This window comes from Hibiscus syriacus, unplaced genomic scaffold (genome assembly GCF_006381635.1).
Source record: "Hibiscus syriacus cultivar Baekdansim isolate YM2019G1 unplaced genomic scaffold, ASM638163v2 tig00111881_pilon, whole genome shotgun sequence".
Taxonomy (NCBI): domain Eukaryota; kingdom Viridiplantae; phylum Streptophyta; class Magnoliopsida; order Malvales; family Malvaceae; genus Hibiscus; species Hibiscus syriacus.
Window position 1 is genome coordinate 121,193 of NW_024063209.1, and position 12,559 is coordinate 133,751.

Genomic DNA, 12,559 nt, shown 5'->3' on the forward strand with positions numbered 1-12,559 from the left:
AGCTCTGTATTAATGTATTCGTAATGGTTTCATTTAAAAAATTTCAAAGACGAAATTTACTCTTACCAAAAAGAGAGTTATAATGACCAAAATTCAATTGAATGGATTAATCGTCTATTTTTTTTTGGATAAGTAGCATTTATTATCCAAGTAAGAAAGGTTCAACAAACAACAATCATCCCAATTGGGAGTATAAACAACTACTTACAACAAAAATGATTAGTCGATACCCCAATAATTACATAGATTAGTATTAACATTATCAATTCTATTGATTTTTTGTCACTGAGTTGGATACGGACAATCTCCTTAATAGACTTAAGAACTTGATCTGTTGTTCTTGATCCTCTTTTGAAAATCCTTCTATTTATTTCCTCCCAAATCAAGTAGTTAAAAGCGTTCCAAGCTATTCTCAGTATGGTGGAAAGTAAAGATTTGCCCTTCCATTTATGAGCAACCCATTCAATCCTTGAATCCCATGTCCTGTGAGTATCTCACATGTTAGTAAGATTCATGATAGAGTTCCATAGAGAAGATGCATAGGTGCAATAAAAAAACAAATGATTTCTAGATTCAAGATCCTCATTGCATAAAATACATAGTCGGTCAGAAACAATTCCCATTCTAAATAGTCTATCTCGAGTAGGAAGGCGATCCAGGATAACCATCTATGATTAATCGTCTATTTGAGTCTTACATATTACTCTTTTTTTTAATAGAAGCAACTAGTATTATTAAAAAAGTAAAAGTATCCGAAATTACAATAAGAGTTTACAACTGTCATCGTAAATTAAATACATAATTTAGACTTTTTCTATAACATGGAAACTAGTCACTTTAGATCATAGAAGGACCATACATGGAAAAGATTAAAAACTCAACCAAGAGACTTGAAAAAAAATAGATATGAATAAATCTGATTGCATCGGTAAATAAAACACAAAAGGGAATTAAGCTATTGAAAGACCACCGATAACTACAGACCAGAGCCGGGTGTCATGAGAAATTATCCACATACGCAAAATCACGCATCCAAATTCAATCCAAATGTCTATAGCAGAGAAGATCAACAAGATTTCGAATAAGCAACATCATAATCAGTCATGATGTCATCAAATCCAACTATAATAAAACATAAATAAGGATAAACGACCGAGAAAAACCCAAAAAAACATGCCACTAAGACAGAGATAAACGTGCCACAAAGGCAGAGATAAACGTGCCACAAAGACAGAGATAAACATACAACACAGGCAAAGATAAACATGCAACACATGCATAATTATTCTTGTTAAAAAAATAGAATAGACGGCCGGTAACCAACATCAAAATCAGTACCGTCATCGGCTAAAGAAAATTAAAGAAAAAAAATTGATCTGACCTATGAAAAAATGATACAAACTCAAAGAAAAAAAAAAGAAGGAAGACAAAGGAGAGAGCAACTAAAGAGAAGGCCATATTACTCCTTTAAATGGTATGCAATATTACTTGTAAAATTATTATTTTTATATAGTTTATAAACAAATTAATTATAGTTATTTATTAGACAATTTTTTCATAAACATGTATTTATTATAAATTATATTTGATTCTTTTATCTTGATATAGTATAATCTAGAGGTGACAAACGGGTCATTTGGATTGGGTTTGGGTATGGTCATTTAGGGTTTAGATTCAATTTAATTTTGTTCGGGTAGGATCGGATTTGGTTCGGATCTAGTTTGGGTGTACGGTAAATAAGATCAGGTCGGGTGTCGGGTCAAGTTAATTTTCAGGTCGGGTGATTATCAGATTTGTTGTTTTTCAGTTTGGATCAATATCAGATCGATTGATTTTTGGGTCGGGTCAATATCGAATCGGTTAGATTTTGGGTCGAGTCAATATCGGATCGGTTGATTTTCAGTTTAGGCCAACCTTTTGATCAGGTCAATTCGGGTTGAATTGATTCTAATCAAGTATATATAGAATTATTGATATATTCTTGTAAAAAAATGTCTTCTTGTTTGTTAATCTTATCATTTAGGTCTAATTTCAATTCTCAATCGCTCAATATTTTGAATTAAACCAACATTTAGAGATGATAAATTGATAATTTGGCACAAATTCGATCCTATAATTAGTGTTAAAATTTGTTATCAAAATTTTATATTAATATTGTATATAAAGTTTATAATGAAAACTATTTGATAAAGAAATGAATTTTTATGAATTTTTTTTTTCAATTATAAATTTGAAATTTTATTAAATTTTAAAAAACAATACATAACTTTATTGGTTAAGTTTTAGTTATAACATAAATAAACTTTATATTATTTTTATTACAAATCTAATATTATTTCCTTTATTTTAATTGTTTCTATTATTTTTGTTATAAATCTAATATTTTTCTTACAAGTAAGATACATAAACTTTATTTATTATTGTTTTCAATCTTACAATTAGATTCTTATTTTTGTATTCCTCTTATGTTCGGTTCGGATTAATTTTTATTATAAATCTAATATTTCAATAAATTATCAATTTTATTTAAATGAATTTATTATTCTATTCGGATTAATTTATGATTGGTTTGCTTTCGAGTCAGGTTCAATTCGATTCGGATTGCTTTCGGATCGGGTTAAAATTAAGTTTGGGTTAATTTTGATTTCAATTTGGGTTAATTTAGGTTTACTTTCGGTTTCGCTAAATTTTAGGTCGGGTGTTGTTCGGATCGGGTATCAAATCAAATTTGATTATCATATTCGAGTTAATATCTAGTATTAGGTCGAATAAATCGATTCGGGTCAAGCTTGCCATGTCTAGTAAAATCTAATAAACTAATGTTTTTGGTGATATATATAAATTAAAAAAGGTAAAGGGTGGTGTAGCGGGCTAAATTTTTCAAATAATATGTCAGGAAAAAAATATTTCATCAGATAATGGTAGTGAGAGATTATTTCGTCGAAGAGCGTGAATGCTACAGTATATATGGGAGACGCATTGTACTCCCCATGACCTAGCTGGAACCACCATGGTCGCACCGTGCTCCATACGTTTTACCCCCACCAAGGTCGCATGATATTCCATGTGTTTTAGCTCTAGAAACCCCACGTCCCCCGCTGCATGATATTCCATAAATTAAAAAGGGTAAAGGGTGGTGTAGTGTTTTTTATGCCCCTCAAGGTTGCATGGTGTCGGTTTCTATGCATGGAAGTCGCATGGTATTCCATACGTCTCTCTCATGGCCACCCTACCCTTTAAAGACGCATTGGGAGCCATGTGTCTCCCTCCTGTGACCTTCCATGCGAAGTTGTCCTTTCGTGTGACCGACAAAGTCGCATGCGTCTCCCTCTTATGTGGCCTTGCATGCCTACGTAGGTGCAAGTTGGTAGGTAACTGGCATTCGAATGATAAAACCTTAACCCATACCCCTATCCTATCTCATACCCCTATCCTAACCCATACCCTGTAATAACAAGTTGAACTTAAAAAAAATTCTTTCAACTATATAAGAATGAAATCGGGGCAATTGCAATTAAGAAATTTGATAGAATGAGCAGAAACAATTGCAAAGAAAATTAACAGATTGAGCATTTCAGAAAATTTAGTGTGTTCTTTTCTTTCGTTATTCTAATTTGAGTATGTATTGTATGGTAACTTGGTTTAAATTTTTGTTATTTTGTTTGAAATTAGTCTAATAGTTTTTTTTTTGCAGAAAGAATGTGAATTGAGTTTGAAGAAATTTTATTTAAGGTGTTTTACTATTGATTATTATGTTAATTTTATTTTTATTAATATTTGTTAATTTTACTATTGTTGTTATATTAATATTATTTTTATATTGTATAATATCATTTTTACGATTTATGATCATGGTGTAATATAATTTTTATTCTAAATAAAAAAAAATTAATTTGTAGAGAAAATGAGCAACAACTTTTTCATGATTGTCCATTATAATGGACATATTATGGAAAATGAGATCGAAGTTGTTTTTCAGTCTGAAAGACATATAAATTTAATGTTCAAAAGGGACATCACATTTGTAGAAATGAAACAAAGGATAGAAAGGAAAATTCAAACTACAATTGATGGTTTGAAGTACAGGTTTATGGTATGTCCCAATCTAGTTAGATATGTTGCAGTACCAGCTGATGAAGATAATGATATTGGAACCATGATTGGATTACATGATTCAACAAATATTTCAGTTATTGAGTTATATGTTGATGTGCGTAAGATATCTGATGTTCTTGGGTCATCAAGAAATGTGGCTGGAAATTCATATCATATGGCTTTCGGAAGTGAGTTTGAGGACCCGACATACAGATCGATAAAAAATTTTATGTCGCTTTTGGAAAGTCGAAAAAAGTCGGTAGAACATCCATAGCAGCAAAGTACGAGGAGAGAAACATATATCATTCGGAATTGATTATTGATGTTGATGTTGGAAATAAATGGGGAGAAATCCATGATGATTCCAGCGAAGATGAAGAAATTGAGGAACCAATTTTGGTCGACGATGATAATTTATGTTATGATGGTGCACCTAACCTGGCCACTGATCAAGTTCTGACACCTTATCAACCTACCCCTCACATGTACGAGATATATTATGATATGATGAGGGCACCATAATTCCCAAACATGCCACATATACCTCCATACGACATGGTTAAAGCATTAAAAAATTCTAGTGAATTTTCGGTTGGGATGCAATTTAGAGGAAAAATAAAGTTACGTTGGCGATTAAAGAGTACTGCATCAAAGGCCATGTTGATGTTCATGTTGCATAGTCCAACCAACAAACCATATATGTGAAGTGTGTTGTTAAAAATGACCCAAAGTGCAAGTAGAAGATTAGGGTGTCCAAAATTCAGATGCACGATGCTTGGGTCATCACAAGGTACAATGGTCCTCACACATGTTTGCGAAACTCAATTGAACAAGACCACTGATTATTGGACTCCGATGTAATATGAGAATACGTGAAGGTGCTGGTTGAGAAGAATCCAATGATCCCTTGTTCAGTGTTAGCTGCATCTATTCGAAGCCAAATTAGATACCAAGTAAAATACGACAAGGTTTGGAATGCAAAAATAAAGGCAATGAAGCTGACATATAGAGATTGGGAAACATCATACAATGGTTACCACATTTGTTGCAAGAAATGAAACGATTCATTCCAGGAACCATAGTGAAGTCTCAAACCATGCCTGCATATGATGAAGAATGTCAACTTGTTCTAAGGAATAAAATATTTCATAGACTCTTTTGGGCATTCAAGTCATGCATAGAAGAATTTCCATTTTGCAAATGTATGGTCCAAGTAGGTGGTATATGGTTGTATGGTTAATATAAACATGTATTATTGATGGAAGTTGTGCAAAATGGTGAACGAAATATCTTTCCAATTGCATTTGTCATTGTTGAAGGAGAGACAACAAAGGCTTGGGATTTCTTTTTGACCAATCTACGTCAATATGTCATTCAAGAAGATGGAGTTTGCTTGATACCAGATCAAGGAACATACATTTTTGACAACAATTGAACGACCAGGAAGTTGTTGGATACCTCCACAAGTATATCCCACATTTTGTATATGCTATATTGGTAAGAATAGTATCGATCAGTTTCATAACACCAACATTCGTAGCGAGATAGTAAGCATGAGTAAGTTTTATTTTAAACATGTGTGTATTGATTTATGTGGTTTTTTTATTGAGTTTTAACACAATATATATTATGAAACAGGAAATTTTGATAAGAGGTTAGAGAATTTGAAGGTATTTTATGATGATCAGCGTGTTTGGAAGTGGGCTTCAAAATACTGTGAGAAATATGGTCGCAAGCATACGATGAGGGTCGATGATATAGATACATGACCACAAACCTTGCTGAGGCCATTAATTCAGTACTAAAAGGTACACGTCATCTCCCAATAGTAAGTGTGGTGAAAGAGACATACTTTAGGTTAGCTAAGGTTTGTTCCTATAAAGGCAAGGAGATTGAATGTCTTATAAATATAGGTCAAACTTGGGCTCCTACAATGGTGGAAACAATGGAAGCAAACGAGTGATTGACAACCTCAATGCTTGTTCATAATTTTGACTGAGTTGGTCATACTTTTGTTGTGCCATGCATACGCCGCAACGAAGAAGAAGAAGGCCAAACATTTAGAGTTGATTTACGACACAAATGGTGTGATTTTGATCACTTTTAGGCATGGAGATATACATGTGCTCATGCAGTTGATGCATGTATGTATGCTAGAGTAAGTGTATACAATTATGTTGATGAGTGATTTCACCTACATAAGATATTAAATGTCTACAACTTTACGTTTAGACATATCTCAAATGAATCATATTGGTCGAATAAGGATCATGACGAATGGATGCCAAATCTAATGCTTCGTAGAAGTCCAAAGGGTCGACCTAAGTCCAATCGTGTTCATACCAGTATGAATTTTCATGCTAGAGAGAAAGGTCAACCAAAGAGATGCGTATTATGTAAGGGTGAAGGTCATTAAAAAAATGTCTAAATCTACCAAGATATAGGCCTCATCAATAATCATATATGTATTTGTATTTATATATTTGAATTTTTTATAATAATTTATGCATATATTTGATATCATACTATATTAATAATTAACTTTATTTTTTTAATAATTTATGTACTTTTTAAGTATAATAGTTTATGTTTTTTAAGTTTAAAAAATATATTTTATTGTTATTTATTAAAAATATTTTTTTTTTATTCTTATCTAACATAAAAACATATATTTTATCTCATCTTAACTTTTAAAAATTAATAAGATTGATATAATTACACAACTCTATCAATTTAGCCGTAATTTTAAAAAATTAAAATTAATTTATATATTTTAAACTTTTTAAAATTAAATTTAAATATAATTTTGGTTGAATTTATTAAAAATATAATTTTTTATTATTATCTAACATAAAAATATATATTTTATCTCATCTTAACTTTTAAAATTTTGTCACTTAAATATTTAATATAATTGACTTTATATTTTATCTCATCTTATGTTTAAAAAATACTAATATAATTTAAAATTTTAATTTTAACATATAATAACATTTTATTTACTATTAATTTTTATACAAATAACAATTGACTTTATAATTCTTGTTGATGTCTGGGTGTTGTGGAATGATAATGTCGTAGCGGATGTCTAATGCGTTGTGGTCGTTGCTCTCTCATTCATTGGGGGCATATCAGTTGGTGTTTTAAATATATATCACTTAAATGCTCTCTCATTCAACCACTTTGCTCTTCCATCCCTCCTGGAATCGTAGACTGATAAATAGTCGTATTTGACATCGTAGATGTCATTTGCTCAAAGTCATACATCAATTCGATCATGGGAGAGTAGATGGGTGCATGAGGATGCATCAACTCCGGCATGTATGCTGGAATAGAATAATCATCAAATGGTTGTGCTATTTCCGCTTCATGTTGTTGAGATGAGGTCCCATTTCCATTCGGTATAAATTTAGCAGTTGTACCAAATTTTTTCTTATATTTCTTAAATTGTTGCATTTCTCCCAACGTCGTCTGGTACGACTTTCCATGACCCCAATAATACTGAAGGTAAGCCGAAGTCTCAAAATTAAATTCATCATATTGCATTGGATCAAGAGGTGGGACGTATGAAGCTCTGTTGTTCCAAACATTAATGTAGTATACGTGCTTCGCAACCTAATTCATATTGTGCTTACCCTGTGTGCAAGGGATAATGATCCCATGGAATGGGTGGAATAGGTTGGTGGTAACCAAACTGTCTCAACACTCGATCCGAAAACTGTATCTCAATGAAAGCAAAATGAATCAACGGTGTAACTGCTCCCCAATTTTGACAACCCTCAAAAACATCTACCGGCACACAAGCTAAAACTTTTTGCTCTATGTATGACCTCTAATTAAACTGTAAAATTAAAATTTATAAATATTAATTAGACGTGAAATTATAAAATTATAAATAAATAAATATTATTTTATATTTATATTATAAAATTAGGCCTCCAAAAATTAATTCATTAGGCAAAATTATAAAATTATAAATGAATAAATAAATATAAATAAATAAATGAAGTTAAATAAATTAAATTAAATTAAATAGTATTATTATTATATTATACTATATTATAAAATATACATTCTTTTTGCTACAAATGTCGATCTTTAACCGAAACTCTTTAATATTATTATGCACTAGTCTCGTCCTTTCTATTTTACGCCTCCATTTGTATATAAAAAAATATTCGTTACTTTTTTTAATCACAATAAATAAATTATAATTAATAATTTAAATTAAAATAGATAAAATAAATATTACCTTTCGGCTATAGGAAAATCAATCGTTGTTCGACTAATCGGTGTTAAAAATGGAAGTCTGTGTCAAGCCCAAGATACTAGCAACATTAGACATCCACTGATTTCTGTTGTATTAATATTCTTGACGATTACTAACACCTTGCACATCTCACGGTACAAGAACGTCAATATCGCATATCCCCAACTGTACTAAAGCGTATTCTCAAAATTTCTAAAAAACGAGAGATACTACCTGTGAACCATATTACCGTATTTATCTGGCATCAAAACTCCCCCAATCAACTACAAGATTTATGCTCGAGTTGCATATACAATTTCTTCTTGGGTACTATTTTCTTGGAGTTTAAATTAATTCTCCAACCACGACAGCCTCAAGCACCACCCTTTTAAATCTGGGCTTACTGTCGTCTGCCCAAGAAACTCATTGCAAAGTGTTTCCACGTTATTGTAATCATTTCTCATCACCACCGGCATCCCATTTGTTGGAACCCCGAGTTGGAAGATCACATCTTCTAAGGTTATCGTGCATTCTCCGCACGAAAAATGAAATGTACGTGTTTCTGGTCTCCAATGTTCAATCAATGCACTTATCAAACCCGTGACCAATTTATACTCTCGAACAAATGTAACATAATAAAATTCAGCCTCTTCTAGGTGATCTTCAAAAAAAGGGTGTGGCTTAGTGGGAATATTGATATGATGACGGAGGACTCGCTGCTCGTCTTCCTATAATTATAATATTCATGAAATTAATCAATTAATCATAAAATAAACTTCTATCATTTAATAATAATAATTTATTCTCAAATAATAATATTTTATTAAATAATAATAACACTATCGCTCCCAAATGTCTAGAAATATGTTGAGCATCAAGATGAAGTAGTTGATTTTGTTTTGTCATTTCAACGAATCTGTAGAAAAAAATAATTTTAATAACATTAACAATTTAATATAAACAATATTGTAAACGAAACTAATTTAATCTAAACTAAGTAAGAGATTAAAACATCAAAAAAAAAATTACATGATTGTTTCATTCTTCTTCTTTTCTCCTTCTTCTTTTCTTCCTTCTTCTTTTCTTTCTTCTTCTTCCTTTCTTTCTTCCTTCTCCTATTTTTCTTTCTTCTTCCCGGTGCCCCCTCCCTCCCATTCACTCCCCTATATAATAACAACCCAAACAACCCATTATTACACAACCAACCCGTGACTCGTATTATTCTTGCTATTATTTCAACATTATTGCTGCATTTTGGAGTTGTTATTGTTGCCCCCATGCAGGCGGTAGACTGCCATGAAGGAGCAGCGTCACAGGTGCAATTCACATGGGGAGAGGAGCGCATGCATGGCAGGGGAGAGATGCATGGCTCCCAATGCATCTTTGGGGGTAGGGGAGAGACGCATGGCTCCCAATGCGTCTTTGGGGGGTTGGGCAAACATGCATGGAAACGGCCAGCCATGCAACGTTGAGGTACTTCGGTTTCAAATCGCGGTCGCGTTTTCGGTCATTTCGAGTTTACTGTGATTGTGGTCGTCGCGGGCGCTATTACAGGTGTAGTGGGTAACTAGGACGATGACGAAACTTCTATTTCGCGGGCGCTATCACGTTTTTGGACCGTGATTTGAAACCCTGCTTCACATATGATATATATAGCAAGATGCACGACTCGAATAATACTTGGGATATGGTGTTTTTTATGTTTATTGATCTATAACATTCTCCTATTCATGGAAAATTGGAACAACTTAGTTTGATTTTTCCCTTTTGTGCTTTTTGTTTGAGAAGCATAAAATTAGATATCGCCTGTAAGCAATGAGAGAAATGTGTTGTGTATGGTTTTTTGTTGCAGTTCATCTACATGCCTCTAGATTATGGTTCAAACAATTCTGTGCAATGCTCACGTACTTTTACCTTCATTTCCATAACTGCTAATTATTTTACCATTTAGGGAAGGAGTCCATAACAGATTAGCAACAATTGTCTGCAGCCAAGCTGACGTCAATTTTGAAACCACATCTAGCAATGTCATCTCTGATTCTAGAAATGAACTTCCCTGAACAAACATGTCGCCAGATATCCAAAGTGAAACCAACGAGCAATTACAATTTAGGAGTTTGGAAAGTGGCATTGCGGAGTTGCCTGATCAAACAGGAGATATGGTTAGCAACATGGCTGTTGAGAGCATAAGTTGGCAAGAAAATGCTAACCAAGGTGGGAATTGGCGGGAACCGGGTGCCAGTGATGAGAGTGGAAACTTGCAACGACCAACATATGCTCAGTTCAATCAATGGAGAGAGGGCGATGCAAAAGTAACGGATACAAATTGGCAGGAAAATTCAGTTGGCGAGCATCTCCACCAAGACAATCCTGGAAATGAAAATGGAGAAGTGACTTATCAAGAGGACGCCCGGAGGGATTGGCGTGAGGATCACTCTCAAGAAGCAGTTGGTACTTGGTCAGAAGGGCCTTCGTATCGTCCAAGATCACGTCGTGCAGTTCCACTCAGAAGGTTAAATAGATTTCACCCACCTGAAGATGATAATCTGTACGGTATGGAACTTCGAGAACTTCTGAGCAGGTATTTGATCACATATTTGGCTTTTTACTCTTTTAACTTCAAATAGGAGTATTTGATGGTTGGTCTTATTTAATTTGTAGGAGGAGTGTCTCTAATCTTCTTTGAAGTGGTTTCCGGGAAAGTCTAGACCAGTTAATTCAGTCTTATGTGGAAAGACAGGGTCATTCTCCCCATTGATTGGGATCTACATAGAAACTTGCCAACTCCAGCCTCCCCAGAGCCTGATCAAGAGCAGCAGAGGGGTGAAACAAATGACGATCAGAATGATGCTATTAACAGACCTTCACTGTTGTTACCTTCTCCTTCAGTGCCACCACCACAGCCACTGTAGCATCACGCTTTACATCACACTAGATGGTCCAGGCACAGCATGCATAGACCAGAAATTGTAAGCCATTTTTGTGGAGTTCCCTTCAAAGGCGGATGTTTTTGGTTTAAATGGTTTTAGGTGTTTTTATGTATGTTATGTCATTAAATGTTGGGTTGTTTTCCTATTGATGGAGGTTTATCTTAAGTATAGGGTGATTGCCTTTTGATTTTTGTGGTCGAGAAGGTGAGAGTTTTAGGTGATTATGTTTTTTGTAATGGTGTTTATCCTCGTTTGAAGGTATTTCGTGTTTTCATATGTAACGAGACGTTTTATTCAATGAAATATGAGGTACTCTTTTCTTCCTTTCTATGTTCGTTAACATACTTCTTAGTATGTGGATGAATACGAAGGGAGTTTTTAATAAGACCTCCAACTTCTATAAAAAAAAAAGAAAAAGAATTCTCTATTATTATGTTTTCCCCAATAATTGTGATTGTGAGTTCAATACTGAAGATAATCCGAAGGTTAAATCTGTCATAACAATCAATATCGACCAAACACTTTAGGCAACCGATGGATTTAATGATGCTTCTTCTTTTTATCATTTTATGTCGCCAGTTGAGGGTAGTTCAATAGATGTGGAATATTCTTCCGAAAGTGGCCTAGATCTGCTGCATCTTTAAGTTTTTCTCTATTTTCAGCAGGAATGGGAGATGATTAATGATATAAGAGCTGATATGGAAAGACTCCAGCAAAGGCATGAACAACATGCAGAGGATGTTGGAAGCATGCATGGATATGCAGCTGGAGTTACAGCGACTTGTCAGGCAGGAAGTCTCTGCTGCTCTGAATCGTTCGGCTGGTGAAAAAGGTTTTAAATCCTCCCGACTTTTCTTTTCCGGAAAGCATTATTTTGGATTCTTTTGTTCATCAGGTAGGTTAGATTGTTTCCGCTTTTATTTCACTTTCATTGCAGTTTTGAGTGCAGGAACATCAGAGGATAGGTCTGATTGGGGTCGTGTAAAGAAAGGGACTTGTGTGTCTGTTGTGATAGCCATATCGATTCACTATTGTACAGGTTTGCCTTATTAAACACTGCCGAATCTTATCATTGTCGATATCACACGCAAAAGCATGATATTAAACTCGTTTGATCTTAATTATATATCACAATCGTGTATTTTTCATTAAAATGTTGGTTTTACAGGTGTGGACACATGTGCACTTGTACAAAATGTGCAAATGAGCTTGTTCGTGGCGGAGGAAAATGCCCGTTGTGTCGAGCACCTTCGTGGAAGTAATCCGTGCATTCTCTATACTGTAA

General features: G+C 33.7%; 1 pseudogene; it reads left to right on the forward strand.

Moving 5' to 3' along the window:
- Positions 1 to 10,296: 10,296 nt before the first annotated feature.
- On the forward strand, positions 10,297 to 12,559 carry LOC120172859 (annotated as a pseudogene).